The 19,385-nt window shown below is 41.0% G+C and overlaps 1 long non-coding RNA gene across 1 annotated transcript in view; it reads right to left on the reverse strand.

The window, feature by feature from the left end:
* The window catches only part of LOC309613502, a 51,251-nt gene that overhangs the window by 15,245 nt on the left and 16,621 nt on the right, over positions 1 to 19,385 (reverse strand). Inside the window, exon 2 of the long non-coding RNA XR_014235763.1 lies at positions 1 to 18,991. This exon is cut by the window's left edge and continues 15,245 nt beyond it. This is a non-coding gene — a long non-coding RNA (uncharacterized lncRNA). The remainder of the gene's footprint in view (positions 18,992 to 19,385) is intronic.

Consider the following 19,385-nt stretch of genomic DNA (forward strand, 5'->3'; position numbering starts at 1 on the left):
GAGAAAATGGACATTGCCTTTGAACACTTAAAATATTAATATATGGGTATATTTGAGAAGTAGTATCCTACAGTCAGCTTTTCAATTTTTTTCCCTGAAATTTGACTGCAGACCACTTCTTAAAACCAGGTGGGGCTCTGTGTGGGGTCTCTAGGGTGAGGGATGATATACAGGACTTCTTCTTAAGGGGAAGCTACATCCTGTCCCCCAGATGCAGCCTGAACCAACAGTACTGAGAAGTGCTTGGCAGCATGAGGGTAAAAAGTCAGTTGAAGCAATCTTGTGTACAAAATTCCAAACTGCAAAGTCTCCCAGACAGGGCGGAGAAGGTTGGTGGATTCTATCATCATCGTCACTGAAATCGACTAGGTCCGTTTCTGCCATTTCTTCTGGCAGTCGGAGCCTTTACCAGCTACCCAGGCACTATCTCTTCCATCAGCATATTTTCTCTTGGCACTGGAGGATCTAAAATGAACCCAGCACAGTCTCAACCTTCTCCGTGTAAATCATCAAGAGATATGACGACCTTCTGCAGAAATGATGTTCTGCATTTCAAAGTTCATCCACTTCTAAACTAAATCAGTGGCAGCAGCCTGGTGCTCTGCTGGGTTCTTCAAACCACTTGACCCCAAGCCCCCTTAAATCCTTTCCCTCACACTGGCAACCCCCTTGTAAACTGCCCCCAGCAGTTAGAGAAGTTCTCCTATGCTTACAATGGTCCACTTTCCACCTTTAAAAAAGCCAGAGAGCAGGTACCTGGGAATGATCAAAAATAATTACTGTTGTTCCTACAGCATTCTGTACTTCTAAAAGAGCTTTCATGGCTGTCACTTCATTTGACCCCCCAAAAAAACTGCCCCTGAAAGTAGTTGGACATCCTAAGGACAGAGGAACAGAGACGATAAGGGATTAGCTCAAGGTCATATAGCATGTTAGCAGCAATCTAAGCTAAACTTTTGGACTTGCACTGTGTTTATCCTGCTCCCTGGAAACAAAAGGTGTAGCAGAAATAGTATTAGTAATGACAATTAATTTGTCGAAATCTCCGACCATTTACCGAGAGGCTGAGCGCCTCATCCACATCACCTTATTTGACACTCTCAACCCACTTTGAGTCCCTCCTGCTAAAATGATAAAATCCGTAGCAGCTCTCCATATGCTGTGCACTCCAGCATGGAGACCTCAGGAAGTCTCTGGCACTGCCAGCGGCTGCCCTTAGAGTGGAAAACTTAGGTCAAAATCTGGGCATCACCAAAGATTTCAGAGTAACTGCAGAAAGCCCTAGAAGAAAATCTTTAACTGAGTATAGAACTCTCATAAAATGCTATGGGCCTGGAAAATGATTTCATAAGTTATTCTGATGGCAAAAATGTATGAAACAGAATTGACTAATTCATAAATAACTTCAGAATCTCATCTATTATTTCTCACATCATAACTTACAATGGAATAATTGTTTCTAATTCTGCTGAGTATTTTCTCATGCGTTTTGGTCCCCTTGGTAAATCTTATTAGTCGGGTAACTCCTAAGACATTTGTAGCTTGCCTCTATTATGATGAGAACAAGTAAATATTAAGAGCAATTTGTTTTTAGTACAACGCAGCATTAATTTCACCATTGGGACCTCCTTTTTTTCCTTTTAATTTCTCATCTCAGAGAAAATTGGCTGAGATTCCCCAAAGAAGGGCTCACAGGAAAAACAAAACAACAGAAAAGAAAACTCAGTGTCCTATGATCTTATACAAATCTCAACTTACATTTTATTTACTATGTACATTACTGCAAACCCAAGATGAACCATAACTCCATTTAGATAATAATAATCAAATTATCCAACCTGGGATAGCATATTTTATAGATTTTGGTCCAAATTTAATATAAAAATGCAGTAGTCCTGGTTTGGAAGAGTTTATTAAGGGTTAGCAAAGAAAAAGCTTTTTCAATAGTCTATAACTCTCTAATGGCCTTTTTCAAATAAAATGCGAAAGAATTTGAAAAGAAACCTATATCAGTGAGCTGCAATTGTAACATTACAGTACAGGTCTATAAATCTTGACATGCTTAGAAGATTGCCTAAACCAGCAATATAATCTGTCCAAACCTCATTGTCTCCACCACCAGCCAGCCTCATTTTAAGAAATGTATGTGGTCTTCAACCTAATTTTATCACCTTCATTTGTAAACTAGTCAATCAATCAAAGCATCCTGGGAGTCTAAATAGAAAAAAGGAGTGCATTTTCATGCATTCTGGGCGACACAGTCAAAAATTAATCTCCACTTGATCAGACATTTCTCCCCCTCATCTCAATAGACTATCATTAGGGTCAGCAATGTATATTAAAAATAGAGTTGCCGCAAACAGTGCAGCAGCTGGAGTTTGCAGGCTGCCTTCCCTTTCCTCAGAAAGCTTCCTCCTCCGTGTGAGCCTGAATATGTTCACTAGATTCATCTGGAAGGAAGCAGCTGGAAATAGTTAGGAAAGAAAATGCCTGCAGCCCTCAGGAAATGCGCATTGCTTCCCAAGTGTCTGGACCATCGAAGCTGTCTTCAAGTGAGGCTGTTACTGAGAAAATATTTCCTAAATATACATGCATAACGATCAGGCCCGGGGAGAGGGGTGTTCCCTATACCCTGGGGGTGAGGGTGGGAGCTCGCCCCAGGCCAGGACAGATAAACATGAAGAGGAAAGGCAAGAGAGTAGCCAAAGCTCCAGGAAAAAAAAAAAACTGGTTTAGAGCTGTCCTGCTCCTCCTCCCGTCTCTCCAACCTTCATGAGTTCTGCTCTCAGGCAAATGCCTCTGTATTGGGTGAGGCCACAAGGGCGGCGCTTTCCCGGCAGTAACTCTGTCAAGTGCCTCCTTGGATCTCTGGGTGCTTAGAAAGGAATATCCATGTCTCTCCTTCACTATGTATTCGTTGAAGGAAGGAAGTTAGTTGATGGTAACTTCATTTTCAGGCCCTTAGCCTTGGAGGCTTCCTGTACATCTCACAGAGAGAGATTCCTGTTCCATGAAGCAGGAGATCCATCGGGCTTTACCAACAAAATATAACCCTAACTTGACCACTTCTTGACACTTCCTTTGCTACCGTGCTGCTTAGAGCCACCGTCATCTCTTGTCTGTCTTGTTATACCAGCACCTGCTAGGTCTTCCTGAGTCTACACTTCCTCCGAGTCTCAACACGGAAGCCAAGAGTGATCCTTTTAAAACATAAGTCAAAGTATTCTACCATTCTGCTCAAACCCTTCAGGGGCACCCTTTTACTGAGAGTAATAGCTAATGTCCTTAAAATAGGGTACTTAAGGCTACGAAAATGATACTTAAGTATCTGGGTCCGAGATTTCCCTATAATTGCCTCAGTTTGTCAACCTGACAAAATCCCATTCCTATGCCATTGATAACCTGGCTGAGATTATTAATAATCCTACCATTTACTGAGCACTTTCTGTGTGCCAGGCACTGGGTTAAGTTTTCTACCTTCTTTATCTCAAGCTACCAACCTCTTTGTAAGTGGGAGGCATTTAGGACCTGATGAAGGTCAGGACTTTCTGCCAATGTAGGTGCGGCAGGTGTTAAGTTTCTACTTCTATCAATTATAAAAGAACTGGTCAGATGTACAGTAGAAAGAACATGAGCCTTGTGTTCAAATCCTGGCTCCACCAACTCAGGGCTGGAACAAGCTTGGACAAGTCATTTAATTTCCTTGTTTGTTTGTTTGTTTAAGGCATAAAAAGCCCACCACAATGCCTGGCACAGTTCTTGATACTTGATAAATGTTCTCTTCCTTGTCCTCTGTTTGCCTGCCCTGAGCAAAATTCAGAAGTAAGCTGAGTTTGTTTAGTAAGATTCTCTCAACTCTATCCACAAAGGGACCTGACCTTGGGATAACCATGGGTCAGTTTATTTTAAAGGAATTAGGAATATTTGCACTTTAAAAGGTGAGGATGGTGCTTTCCATCAAGGACTGGATCCCTCAGTGGGGATCAGATGGCCTTCCCAAGGCCCCTCAAATTCATGCCCTGTGGGCAACTGTCAGCATCCTCTTTGGGTTCCACACGGTGAGGCTGGCCTGCCTGCACACTCCTTCCACGTAGCTATTCCCCAAGGACTCACCCAGTGATTAGTACACCATGGTTCTGCACTACCCATCTCACTAAAACTCAAAATTTCTTACTGATCTCTCTTTCCACAGCCACCAGTTCAACAAACGTCAGGAAAGCTTCGATGGAAGTCTAGAGACCATCTCCAAAATTCCATTTATTTACTCACAGCTTCGTTTATCTGACAAACGTGTTGAGCAGTCACTGTGTGCTAGGTTCTGGGGACACAGGATGAGTAAGATCAAGTCCTAGCCTTTGGGAAGGTGTCCATCTAAAGCCAGGTTTCCCTGAGTATGGTGTGTGTACCTCCTGCAGGGAGATAATTTTAGGTAGTACAGCAATAGATTTTTTTTATATAAGAGACACAGGAACATCCAGAATTCAAAGTGGTTCACCCTGAGCCTGGGAGTGTACTCAGGCAAACAAGCCCAGTGGTGGGAGTGGGGAGGGGAGTCATCATTGTTGGGAGGCAGATGGAAATGGGGAGTCCAAGCTTCTCCAGGAGCTGCACTTTGAAAGAAGAGTATGATTTTTCCAGGTAGAAATGAGAGAAGAGGTACCCCGCTAAATGGGTGACCAGGCTGACACTCTAAGACAGTAAATTGTTTATTCAAGGTCAACAGCTAGTAGAGAGGGATTTGAACCCAGAATGGCCACACTCTCAAGAAGTATGGAGTAGTGGTTAGGAGTGTGGGCTTTGGAGTTGGACAGAATACGAGGGAGGGCCAAGTCTCAGCTCTACTGTTCATTACCTGTGGGACTTTTGACAAGTCGCTCAGTTTCCTTGGGTCTGAAATGGGAATAATCATAATTCCTCCCTCCTAACATTTTTGTTGTGAGCATTACATGCAATAATGCAGCATTATCATCATGCGGCAAATAGTAAGTGTTCAATAAATGACAAGGGTCATTCTTATTAACATGAGGCAGTTACTTATCCCTCTGTAGCCTGTCTCCTGCAGAGTGAACTACTTTGCCTGGCTTTGGTGTATTGTAATGCCTGGCAGATAAAAAGGTGCAATAAACATTAGCTGATTTGTTGAATGAATAAGTGAATGAACGTATAAATACCTGTTTACATACTATATTAACTGGATAGGGCAAATATTCCCCTTTCCTTTGTAATATTTGAGAATAGAATCTAAAAATAGAAAATAGATGCATTTAAAACCTTATATGTTGTGATAATGTGTGCAAAAGATTTCTAAGACTCAATTTTTCTAAAAACTTAAAAACCCTCTCTGGCAAAACTACAGGAGCAGTAAAATGATCAATGTTTGCCAGGGATTTGGGGGTAGGAGCAGACGGGGAGGAATGAACAGACAGAGTTCAGAACATTTTTAGGGCAATGAAACTATTCTGTATGATACTGTAATGGTGTATACAGGACATTACACATTTGTCAAAACTCATAAAAGGTACAATGCAAATCCTAATGTAAGCTGTGAACTTTAGTTAGTAATAATACATCTATATTAGTTCTTCCATTATAACAAATATACCACATTAATGGTAGATGTTAATAATAAGAGAAACTTGGGGAGGGGGAATAATATGTAAACTCTGTACTTTCTGTACAACTTTTCTGTAAACCTAAAACTGTTCTAAAAAATAAAGTGTATTTAAAAAAATGCTCTAGGGACCAGGAGAGATCAAACTGGAAGACTCTGCTTTGACTCCACTGAAGCCCAGAGAGGGAATCTGGGTTCAGGATAGCTCAGAAGTGAAAGAGGAGGGTTTTTGTTCACGCTGTGGTCTATAATAGAAACTCACTCGTGAAATAAGAGTAGCAACAAAAAGATGTGTGCACACACCTGAGACATGAGTCAAGAATGCTGTGCTTAATGTACTGGAGAAATTGTTCAAGGACAAGCCACCCTCACATGAAGGTAATGCCCACCATTACTCCAAGGTCAGCAAGACCTTGCGATGGAGCATTTCCTACAGGTGTGGGCAGAGGTGAAGGCCTGGGAATGATTGGTTCCAAGTCTTCAGGGGCCTGAATCAGAGCAGGGCCCTCCTCCCTCTACTGGAAGGCTCCCATCTTTTGGAATGGAGGCTCCTTGAAGGTAGGCAGTGGACTGCTTTCCTATCAGATGTGTTTGAAGCCCTCAGTTGGGTGGGATCATCATTCATAATCATGTAGCCAGAACTGAGCCTTCCTGCCCCTTCTGCCCTCTCAATTCAGTCTTTCTTCTCTTTTTCTTGCTAGGGATGTCACTTCTTTAGATACATAGGCACCCTCTCTTTTCCTCTCTGCACCTACTTATTCATTGATATAGTCATCCTTTTTTCCCCATGTTTTTCCTTTTTAATTAAAGTATACTTACATTATAGTGAAATGCATATCTCTTAATTGCACAGTTTGGTCAGTTTTGACAACTGCATGTACTTACACAACCCCAGACCCCTACGAAGACGCAGAACCTTTCCATCACCCCAGAAAGTTCCCTTGTGCTCCTGTCCCAATCAATCCCCCTTCTATTCCAGAAAAAAACACGATTCTGATTTCTCTCAACATATATTAATTTTGCCTTCTCAACTTTGTATACTCACTAGGAAAACTCCTTTTCCCTCCCTCAAAGCCAAACCAGATATTACCACCAGAATGTGTTATTGCCCTCTCTGGGTTCCCTCAGCAATTTGAAAATTTTTCTTATGTGTCTCTCTCTCCCATTAGACAACGCACTTGTGAGGGATCATATCATCATATCGTATTCATTTTTTATAATCAGAGCCTATAATACAGTGAATAGTCAATAAATGTTCTTTAAATGAATGAATGATGAATACCTGCCAGAAGAACATCTTCCTTTGTCTTCATCTTGGTTAAATCCCTAATTCCCACACTATTTGTTTTTTGTTTTGGTTTTGCATTTTTTTATTATTATAAAACCAATACAAGCTCACACAGAAGGGTATAAAGTTCCTAGTGGAAGCATTATTCCCTAGATTAACCACTATTAGTAGTTCCTTGTGTATCCTTCCAGAAATGTCCATGCGTTTCTTTTTTTACAAAAGTGTTTTTACACTCTACATACCTTCTTAAAACTTACTTTTTTTACATAAAAATATGTAACAGCAGTAATAATATTTAGAACTAAAACATAGTATCTACTATGTGCCAGCTAGCCTAAGCATTTTATATATAGTAACATTTATTTTTCATAATAGTCCTTTGAGGTAGGAACAATTATTGTAGTTTTTGATGTTTAATTATTAATTTTTATATTTTATTATTATTTACTATTAAAGTTTATTATTTTACATATGAGGAAGCTGAGACACAGATTAAGTAACTTGCTGAAGGTCACACATCCTGGAAATTATTTCATATTTTTACATATATATCTACCTTTTTGGTTTTTTTGATAGCTACAAAGTATTCCAATTTATGGCTGTACCATGACATTTAACCAGTCCCTTCTTATGGTCATTTACGCATTTCCAATTTTTTGCAATTACAAAGTAGGTTGCAATGAATTCCTGTATACATATATTGTTGCTTTCTTGTGGGAATATATCCATCCTGGCATTGAGCTAGGTCAAAGTGTGAACATTTCACATCTTGACAGTTACTGCTAAATTCCCATCTAAAAAGACTACACTGATTCTCATCCATACATTGCCTGGGAATGCTTCTTTCCCCACACTCTAATTCCACTATCATTAAACTTTAAAAGTTTTACCTCTCTGATAACTATATCTTTGTTGTTTTGACCTGCATTTCATAAAACAGGAGTGAGGTTGACTATCTTTTCCATACATTTGTGACCATTTAGATTTTTCTATGTTGTTTGTGTTTTTATTTCCCCCCTTTTTTCCATTGAGTTATTAACCTTCTCATTGATTTGTAAAGACTCTTTGTATATTGACCCATTAGCCCTTTGTCTATCACATATGAAGCAAATATTTTGCCTCAGGATATCACTGTTCATGGTATATTTTTATGATAAAAAGTTCTTAATCAATTTATCTTTTAAGACGTTTGACCTTGACTCCCATTGAAATTCCATGGTAAAATTCTAGCCCCCTTTTATTGCCTTTTCCTCTTTAGCCAGAAAACTTCTGACATTGACACGACATAACTTTTCACAACGAGTCTATGTTGTAACTAAAACCAGCAACCAAAGGAAATTAATCATTTGGAAACAAGGCCATGGGGCTTCATTGGATGTTTCATAAGGTGATAACCATTGACTGGATTTGGTACCAGTTCAGTGGCTGTCTCATATTGATAGATAAATCCCTTCCCCTAGCAGATGGTGTCAGGATGGAAATTTTTGTAGTATGGGACAAGTTAAGGAAGTATATAAATAACACTGCTTTTGACTCCCAACTTCTGAGTTTCAACACGTGGATGGTTTAAGCAGGTGAAGCCATGTCAATACACTGGCAGGGAGTGATTGATTTTGCCAGCGTCAACTTCAGGCAGCAAGCAAGATGAATAAAAACATTCCACCAGGGCACTGAGGGACAATCAGGATCCTCAGGCCCTCCGAAAGGTTTACACGGATCCAAATTCTAGAAATTTTGATATAGAAGACCTAATTTCATGCTTTGCAGAGGGGGCAGAATGCAGGCAGGAATTTAATGATTGATAAGTGCCTCCATTTTTCAACTCTTATCAAAATAATCCCTGCACAGGTTTATGTAGCACTTTGTTCTACCTAAAGGACAAAAGTGAAGGTCATAGAGAATTTCTTGGGGACTTTTACCTGTGATTCCGAAGTGTCTCCTCTGGGATCTATTTTCTTATCCATTCAGGATGGGCCCTTCTATTCAACTGTTCAGGATTTTTAAAACTCTTCTCTCCCTCTCTCAGGAGATGAATGGTGTGCAAAGTGAGAGGGTGATAAAATGTTAGCCATTTCCCACTTGTCAGGCCTCTCTGTAGTAAGCCTGTTCCCTTCCTCTTTTTCTTACTTTCCTTCCACAAGGGGTCATTCTAGAGAGAGAGTGAAGGATGAATTATTTTATTATCTTATTTTTTATTTTTAGAAATGCTATTATAACCTTCATCAGCAAGAATCATTAGTAAATATTGGAAGCATGTTTCCATCCTTGTTATTGAAAACAGTAGTAGAGTATTACAAGGCTTTTGGAAGACAGGTAGTGGGAAGACCTGGAAAGAGAAGCTATTTACTGCCTCCACCCCCCAGAAACATCAACTATTTAACCTACCTTGAGATTCTTAAACAAAAGGCTAATGTAAAAGAGAAGTGACATATCTTACCACCTTCCAAGAAGAAAGGTGTATTTAATGTATTTTAAAGTACATAAACTCGATACTGAAATGACTCAAGTAAAATGACACTGGGTGTTTTTGTAAGTCATGAAACTAAGAATTTTTGTGAATAATGCTGCTTATGTAGAAAAGGAACCATAAGAGTTTGATCTATAAAAATATCCAGTTTCACAAAAATAACCTTTTAAACTTTTAAAACCTTTTAAATCAGTTCAAGAAAAAGAAACCTTTGACCCATAAACACCAGATCCAATTTGACAGATATTCCTAACTGACAGTATTAAGCTTAAAAATAAAAACATATTCTACCATATTAACTAAAAAAGTAATCATATAATTAATAGGTGAAAAACAGGGAGAAAGATTGCTGAAGATTAAGATTAAGCCCTGCAGAAGCGAATGTTCTAACTAGAAATTGGTTTAATTAATAGCACATTTTACATAATGATTACAGTGTAATTGCGCTGACTAGCAGAGTGTCATTAAATATATCCATGCTCCTTTACAACACCCTAAGGCTAAAAATAATGAGTTACATTGAAAATCACTGTGCAACAGGTTCATAAATAACATTTAAGCCTATACAAGGCGAATACTTATAAATAATAAATATTTGCCTTTTGTAATTGAAGAAAAAATGACAGCCTTCTTTTTCTACTACCGTGTAGATTGCCATGTTATAATGCTGAAAAGATTTTTCCCCTTGCTTTCTCTAGAAGGTGTTGAATAATTTATTCAAATGCTAATATTCCATGTAGTCTGACTTTGAGGAACAAATATTCCTACATAAAGAATAAATGCCAAGATGCTTATTACCCCTCTTGCTTTACTTTACACTATGAATCCCCTGCAAACTACCACAGTCTATTACACCTGTCAAAGGAAGTTAGTGGCCAAATTTTCTGGCAGAGGAGAGCATTTTTCTTTATTTAAAAATTACCCCTTCTCCCCAAATGTTCATCATGCTCAGGATTGTTATGAAGCAGCAGCTGCTCTGTGACTTCAGAAAAGAAGTCAAAGACGCCCAATAACTTCTTAATCTCTCACGCTTCTCCTGAGAATCAATATCACCTGATAACAATGGCTGCGGTTCCTTATCCATGCACTTGACCCCGGCCCAGGCTCAGATCTGCAAAAGGTCCACGTTTATGAGCCTCACCTGCTTCATCTCCTCAGTTCCAAAATGAAGTTGAGTTCCTCCAGTGCTTGGGAGAAAGCAGAGAGCAAGGCAGCCTCCAAGAGGGTCTGAAAGCGCCCCAGAGCTTGACTTACACCAGTGGCTTCTCTCCAAGGATGGCAGGAAAGAGGGTGTCTCCAGGCTATAAGGAGAATATGATTTGGTGGGGATGATCCTTCCTGGAAGGTGGATAGAGGCATCCTTAGCTCTTTAGAAACGGACACAAGAAGAAAATGCCTCCTTCTCCCACAGTTCAGTTTCCCAGTGAGTGTGAAGCAGGTCAGGCATCATATCTCCTGAAAACTCGAGAGGCCCCCAGTGTGGGGAGCCCTTCAAGGAAGTCACTATCCAACTACTCCTTTCAGCTTAGGATGGCAGCTCCATCTTTTGCGGGGGGAGGCAGTGTTGCTTAGTGATGAAGAAAGGGCTTTGACATTGGCCAGAACTCAGTTCAAGTACTGGGTTCGCTATTTATTAGCTGTGTGACATTGCGTAAGTCACTTAACTTCTCTGAGCCTCAATTCCTTAATGTGTAAAGTATGATGACAATAGTCTCTGCCTCCTAAGATGGTTGTGAGGAGTAAATGACAAAAAATTTAAGGTTTGTAAACACTTAGCATACTGCCTCCCAGTTAGTAAAGCCAAATATATGGTAGTTATTATTTATCTTATGATTAGAATGTTTTTTTCTCATACTTAGCCAAAATCCATCTCCTGACCACTTTCATCCATGGATCTAATTCCTTTGGACGGATGAAGGATTGCAGACGCAGAGCAGCCAGAGGGGACCCTTTCACAACACAAATCATATCTCTCCCCTGACTGAAGCTCATCATGAAGTCTCATAGGTCTTAGGGAGCCAAAGGGCCAGAATCCTTATCCTGCATGGTCTGGCCGCTGCCTCTCCAGCCTCATCTCACACCACTCAAGCCCTCATGCTCTGTGCTCCAGGGGTCTTCTTTCTGTTCCCTGTGGCCTCAGGACCTTTGCAAATGCCTTTGCCTGGAACTCTCTTCTACTTTTTCTGGTTAGCTTTTCAGACCTCAGCTTAAACAAGGCTTCATCAGATTTCTACCTGTCCCAGCTCCCTCTACTGTTCCTTCACAGGTTTTATCATCACTTGAAGTGTTATCTTTGGGTGATTATTTGATAAATGACTATTTCCATTAGCAAACTACACCTTCTATAAAGGCAGGGACCATGGGTGTTTGAGGCTCATAATGGGCTTTGCAGGGTACCCGGCATAAGGCCCTTAGCAAATATTTAGAGTGAAGGAAGGATGAAATGAACTAGTACCTATTTCCACAGGAGAGTCCTTCACGTATTTGAAGAGAGTACTTCCGCTTCTCTTCTTCGTGATTTAATTGTCACTAGACTAATGATCTCAGTGCCTCACCTACTCTTCATCGTGTTGAGTTTTAGACCCCTCCACCGCCCTGTGCTCACACATGAGGGAGCTGAGTGCAATGAGGGCATTGCGTCCTGTGATCTGAGACACCATCTCTCTCCTAGTGTACCCAGAGGCCAACTTAGCCTTAAATGCGTGTGTAACACACACACACACACACACACACATATTGTTCTTTTGTTTAAAAATAATGCAGATTTACCAAAGAAAATTTGGAAAATACAGAATAGAAAAGTGTAAAGAAAACAGTTCTTAGACACACCTTGCAAAGTAAAACATAACAATTTGTAATAATTCCTGTATTTTTTTCTGTGAATAAGTTTTTGTAGAGTTTGAGGAAGGATTAGGTAGTGGAATTCTAACTACACACACACACACACATCTTGCTTTTTCACCAATATTAAATCATTAAAATATTTCTATATTATTATGTAACCTTTACAAACATCATTTTAAATGGTGCTATATTAGTTAGAAATGTTTTCTGCTGCTATTGAGGCTTAAACAAATGGGAAGTTATTTGTCTCACATAGCAAGAAGTCTGAACATAGGCAGTAACTGATGTTGCTTCCAATAGCATTTTTCTCATGGTTGTGTTGTGACTGCTGTAGCTCTCCTACCATCACATTTATGTGCAGGGCAGGAAGATGAGGGAAAGGATGTGCCACTTCCATCCTTCCCTTTTATCAGGAAAAGCCCAAGCCTTCCCAGTATCCTCAGCATACTTCCACTGATGAATCCTTGACCAGACTCTGTCTATGACCAATGTAAGGTCCAAAAACATCTGGAAAAGTGAGTATTTAGTTTTTCCAGCTGATAAGGTTAAGGCAGGAAAGGGAAATTGGGTCCCTTTCCTACATCCTATCAGGTTAATTCCATTCCATTTGATTCTCAGCTCTTTAAATACATATCCTGGGAACTTGCGTAAGGACACTTTCCTCATTTTGCTTCCTGGCTTATGAAGATCAACCAGATAAACAAGCAGTGGTTCAAATCAGGAAGCTCACAGAGATGTTGTCAGTCATCACAATGTTTATTGGGGCGCTGTTCCCTTTGGTGGGCAGGAGCCAAGGCTGATGAACGCCCTCCGATGCACAGGAAAGCTGCTCCATGAAGACCTGCCCAAATGCCAATAGAGTCCTTATTGACTCCCATCCGTGGGCAATCATGGAAACTACTTCATCAGAAACAGTGAAGGAAAGAAGGAAGGAAGGAGGAAGGAAGGAAGGAAGGAAGGAGGGATGGAAGGAAGGAAGGAGGGAAGGGAAGACAAGGAACCCTGTGTCATGAAACACTACAAAGGACAGAAGACAGATAATACCTCTCAATGATGGGGTACAACCCTACACGTACTACTTTCTTCTTCCTAAGCCATAATTTATATGATGTCAGTATATACAGATAAGATTATTTCAACTGCCCTACTAGAGAAGTGTTTAAGAAAAATAATGGGAGTAGATCTTTACTCTTTCTCGCTTTCAAAGGCCTCCTCCTGGGGCTTTGGGACCTAATATTGTTTGCAATCTGTTCTTCCCTGGAGGAGGTTAGGGAAAATAGAAAGGCCCAAGACAGGTACTGTTCAGTGTTTAATGATGATAGGCAGAGATGGGAAAGCACAGATCAGCTCTTTCCTCGCGGCAGAGCCTGGGCTATTAGGAAAAGGGAATTTAGTGTTTGGTTTGCCCATTCTCTATTCCTCATCGAGGCTTTGGTCCCAAATTGCTAAACCTCCATTCAACAGTTAAATTAAACATAACTAACTTTGTTGATATTATTTCACAGCTGAATAACTTGATATTCATACTCTTTGTGTGTTCAATAAGTACAGAGCTCAGACACATTTGTAAGTCTCAGCTGGTGATGAATTCTGCTGAGCTAAACTTGTGTTTCACAGGATTCTGCTCAGCTGAGACGGGGCACAATACTGCATGGTGAAAATAAGCTTCGAGCCATCATTTTGATGGGCCCCTCATAGCAAGAAAGCATCCCTCTTCTCTTCCTTCCTCTTCTTAGTAGCAACTCCCATTTACTGCTTGCACATCCTAACCTAAAGTAGTCCTGGGCAGACAACAGTACTTCACAGCGAGGACTCCAAGGTGCAAAGAACACTAAACTTGGACCCCCAAGGCCTCAGTATTTGCCCCCTCTCTGCCTCTTCATGGACTGGTGACTATAAGCAGGTCATTTAATCTCTGATATGCAGATTCCACGTTTGGCAGAGATGGACATAAAAACCCTGCCTTCCTACCTCACACGTTTGCTGCAAACAACACACTTAAGTATTGAACACATGCTGCAAACTGTCAGGGGCCAGTCACTATTATTTACATTTTCACCTATAATTGGAGTCCTATCCTCTAAACATGACGGGAAGTGCTTAATAAGTATTTGAACTGAATAATACATTCATGTGTTTATTTATTCATCAAACATGTAGTGGGTACCTTCTATGTATACCAAGCCCTGGGCTAAAAACTATGGGCGTAAAGAATGAAATTGTGTTCTAGTTTGAGAGATAAACAAATAAATAATTATAACACGGTGAGATCCGCACTGTATAACAGAGACGTATACGAGGTTTTTGAGCATCTGACATTCTGCCCAGGTGAGCAAGGACCATTTCACTGAGGGGGCGACTGATAAGAGAAAGAAGGGGAGCGTCACAGATGCTAATGAGAATCACGCACCGATCACTCGCCAAGAACTTAATGCACATTCTTTCCTTTAATTGTCACAACTGCCCTCTGGAGTAAGTATTATTATACCTATTTTATAAGTGACAAAGTCAAGGTCTAACTGACACACATAAGGTCCCAAAGCTGGTAAGGAAGGGGCCTGGATTCCCAAGCCATCGGGAAGCTGGGCCCTCTGCACACTCATTTCACAGACAGAGGAAAAGCATGTTGGTCTTTCTGTACAACAAAAATATCAAATTGTCTGAAAACATCTTAGGTGACATTAATTATGTTACCAAAAGCTGTGCAAATTATCTCTTTAGAAAAACGGGATGTGGAGGTGATTGCAGGCATATGTGGATATCTCACCGAACCCCAAAGCAGGAAGTGCAGCTGGGTCTCCCAAGGGAGGGGAAGTAAGTACTGGAAGCTCCACAAACAAGGCAGATCATCCCCCTCCTCCCCTTTCTCAGGCTGCGTCCCACTGTCTCCGTTCTCTGTGGCATTCGTTATTCTCTCTCTCCAGACCATCCCTTGCTTCTCCATGAACAAGGCAGGACATGGCCACCACCCCCTGTTACACCCAGTTCAAGCAACCCCAGGAGGCTGACTAGTACCTCTAAATCCCAATTCCGAATTCCCAGAAGAGGGAAAAAGACCGGCCCACCTTGGTTTAACTGTGTCTGAAGTGTGGGCTGTACGTAGTGACTTCCTTCTCAAGAGAATAGCATGGATCGGGGTGGGGAGAGTAAACAAATCTGACAAATGTTACCTCTGCCAGGTGACCAAGGTCAACATCAAGTGATAAGTCATGCTGATATGTATCCTCGATGTGATGTGATGAAAATGACACCTCACCTCTGTGGGCTTCTTCCCAAAACCTATAACCTCAGTCTAATTCCTGAGAAAAACATCGGACAAATTTCAATTACCTGATTAGTACTCCTCAAAAACTGTCAAGTTCATCAAAACCAGGAAAACCCAAGAAATTGTCACAGTCAAGAAAAAACTAAGGAAATATGACCATTAAATGTAATGTGGGATCCTGCAACAGAAAAAGTAAAGAAGTCTGAATAAATTATGGATTTTAGTCAATAATAATGTATCTATATTGGTTCATTAATTGTAACAAATGTACTATAATGATGTAAGATGTTAATTACAGAGGAAACTGGATGCCAGGTACATGGGAACTTTGTGCTACCTTTGCAATTCATGTGTAAATTTAAAACTCTTTTAAAATAAAAAAATTTTGAAAACACAGTATTGCATGCTTACTCTGTGCCAATCACCACAGTAGATGCTTTAGACACTGCAAAGACGAAAACCAAAAGTTCTTTTCAAATTATCCTGTCCCCTTACCTACCTACCATAATATACATGGCAAGCCCTTTGAGAGAAGGGGAGACGCCAAAGACCCAGGGCAGTCCTGACACACAATAGACAGTCAAGAAATATTTGCTGACGCAAACTAACATTTATCATACACAGAAGAGGCCCTATTTTAACACTCAGAGATGCCACCTTGCCTGTCCCAGTGTGGGTCAACGGGAGTGCTGCCCTTGGACATGGATGGTTTCGGTTTGCTCACTCCCCAGCCACTGATGGATTTTCATTCCAGTAACCCTTTAGTCCCAGCCTGGAAGCTCTGAATGGGACCCAGACCTCGCCAGTTTTTTTTGTTTTTTGTTTTTTAATTTTGGCTGCATTGGGTCTTCATTGCTGCGCGTGGGCTTTCTCTAGTTGTGGTGAGCGGGGGCTACTCTTCATTGCAGTGCACAGGCTTCTCATTGCGATGGCTTCTCTTGTTGCAGAGCACGGGCTCTAGGCGTGCGGGCTTCAGTAGTTGTGGCACGAGGGCTCAGTAGGTGTGGCTCGCGGACTCTAGAGCGCAGGCTCAGTAGTTGTGGTGCACAGGCTTAGCTGCTCTGCGGCATGTGGGATCTTCCTGGACCAGGCATCGAACCCGTGTCCCCCTGCATTGGCAGGCGGATTCTTAACCACTGCACCACCAGGGAAGTCCTCACCAGATTTTTATGCCCTTTAGGGGACCTATCTTTGCTTCTCTCAGGACAATCTTATAAAACCTTGCAAAGGACAAGAGCCTCCTGTCATGATTAGCCTTTGAAATGGGCACTAAAACTAATTTTGCATTCACTTTAATAGTGCAGGTTTTAAGGGGAAAGACAAATGGGTGTGGCTTTTTAAAGCATATGCTTTTCCAAAGCAGTGGAGAGGGACCGGAGGCCCAGAAGGAGTTTCTGGCCATGGAGCTGAGATTTGGACGTGTTAACACTTTCCCACCCCCTTGGTTCTTCCTCCTACTGTCTCCATTCAAAGTCATTTTAATCTTATGAACTGACTATTAGCTGATGAACTAATTCCTCCAGGGAAAATGCCATTAATTCATCAGGCTTCTTCACTCCATTTTTTAAAAACTGCCCGTGAACATCTTTTGTTTTAATAAAGGACTGAATTCTTGTGCTGTGGTTTGCAGGGTCTTAATGAACTTGGGAACGTAAAATCCTCCCTGTGGTTTATTTTCAGCCCCGTCACATAGGAAACCATACTGCACCTCACAGTCAGGCTAGAGTTTTCTCACAAAAAGGAACCAAGCTAAGTGCTACTGACACTGGACGTTCACATCACCACTGGGTGAGCTTTTGTACCCTAAAACCTGAAGCAGCCTTCTCCACTACGTGCACACCTGCAAGATAGGATAATAAGCAGCCCCTCTTCTTCAACACCCCAATCATGTAATTTGGAAACTTGAGGCTGAACAATTCCACGCTCAGTCCATTGCAGCATTTCCAGTGCCCTATGCCCTAGTTTTCACTCTTGTTATATAAGCACACATGTCAGTGTGTCTCTAGCTACGAGCTTCTATCAGGGTAATGATTTATTCCTCTTCACCTCATCTGTGGTACTAGCCCACGCAGAGTGTACCCTTACTAAACAGAGGGCAAAGATACAGAGGCCCTTCGTATACCCCGTTTGAGACAAAGTCACTGCTACAGACATGGATGGTGCTTGATACTTAGACAGGCAGCGAGTGGGGATTAAAAAAGAATGTGTCCCCGGTATGCTCACTCTGACTGCGCAACGATATAATTTCCAGTCTCACATCTCTATTTCAGACCACATATGGCAGTAATATTGGCTCTTCCCCACCTCAGCCTAACCAAGACTAAACAGGTTGATGAATGTCATGCATCTTATCATCATACATGCATATTTTTAAATATAATTCACTTTTGATCTGCACCCTTGTGCAGTGGCGAATGAAAACAGTTAAGATTTCTTCCACTGTCTGCCTTTAAATGCATTAAACAGCCCTGCTGTCAATAGATTATATTCTTGTACAATGATAATAGCCCCCAAAACTAAGAGGCCTTGTCAGGAATTGCAGTTGTCACAGTTTGATGGGAATGATTTTACTTGGGGTTCGTCTGCCTCACAATCATCTCATAATCTGGATATACATCACAGCATGACATGTAAATTTCCTGCTACTCTGCTTTCATTTCCAGAGGCAGCAATCAAATGAAAACCACTCAACCTCACCCAAATGTATAAATAATTTTCATTCAAACATATTAACAGTCAAAATATGAGAATTTATCACAGAGTGCTAGGCCTTTTAAGAAGCAATAAAGACTTTACTTTTTAAGCATATTTCTCCTTAGAAAAGTAATACGAATAGTAACTCGCAATTTAAAAATCACATTTGAAAGTCCACATAGAAACCACCTGATCTGCAAACTTAAGGGATATAGGTGCTTCGCCATAGATTTAGTGCTTGGAGGAAAAGGGATGAGGGAAATACTGTGCAATAGAATTGCATGTGGATTAATAATCACCGACATGGAAATACCAATGTCTAAAAATGCTGATTTACTTCATTTTTAGTAAACATACCTTTTGTGCTGGACAATCTATAGTAGATTACTTTCTCTAAAATATAAACACTTGATCCAGCAGTGATTTGGATAGTAATCTAACAAATGATACATTTTTCTGATAAACATCAGATTTTAATTGAAAGCAATCTCCTTGGGAAAAAAGCCCATCAAATTCCAACCACACTAACTGTCAGTTACCAAGGAAGGGAGGGAGGGACATATTCACAACTGAACAAGAAAAATATTTGTTATCAGTGCTCAGTTATGAAGTCAAATGAGAGCAAGTGCTGGTTCACCTTGGCCTGGTTCAAGGTGAGTCTGGGGATGGCCATGGGAACTGTACTTGAGGGAGAGGATAAGAGCTGCAAAGTACTCACCACCGGACCTGGGAACTTGCCACTCTTGCTTGTAAAACTCCCCTGGGAAGGTGCTTCGAGACTAAGCCTTTAGAGGTGGACTTGTGCTCAGCCAGATGGAGGTGCTAAAAGACATCATTTGACCAATAAGGCATCATGTTGACAAGAGTTCATTAGATATGGAACAAAACCCTAAAAGGACTATAATACCCTCACGCATTTAAGTCAATAATCAATCCACCCATATTTCCAAAAATTACCTTCCATAGTTTAGAGAGGACACGTGGTCTCTGGGTAAGAGGCTAAGTTAAAGGTTTCTATCACATCCTCAAGGCCAGTTGAGAAGTAAGGGTGGTTGGAAAGTATAGACTGGGAAGGTACGTTCGGGATGGGGAACAATCTACTTGTAGCATTAGCGCTAGCACCTAAAAATTTTGCAGCCTCACTTAAAACTTCTTTACCCTTTTCTTCTCCGCCTTCTTCCCCCCCACCATGTGCAAAAACTGCTAAGATGGCAGT

This window comes from Balaenoptera borealis (genome assembly GCF_965194805.1).
Source record: "Balaenoptera borealis genome assembly, chromosome: 1".
Taxonomy (NCBI): domain Eukaryota; kingdom Metazoa; phylum Chordata; class Mammalia; order Artiodactyla; family Balaenopteridae; genus Balaenoptera; species Balaenoptera borealis.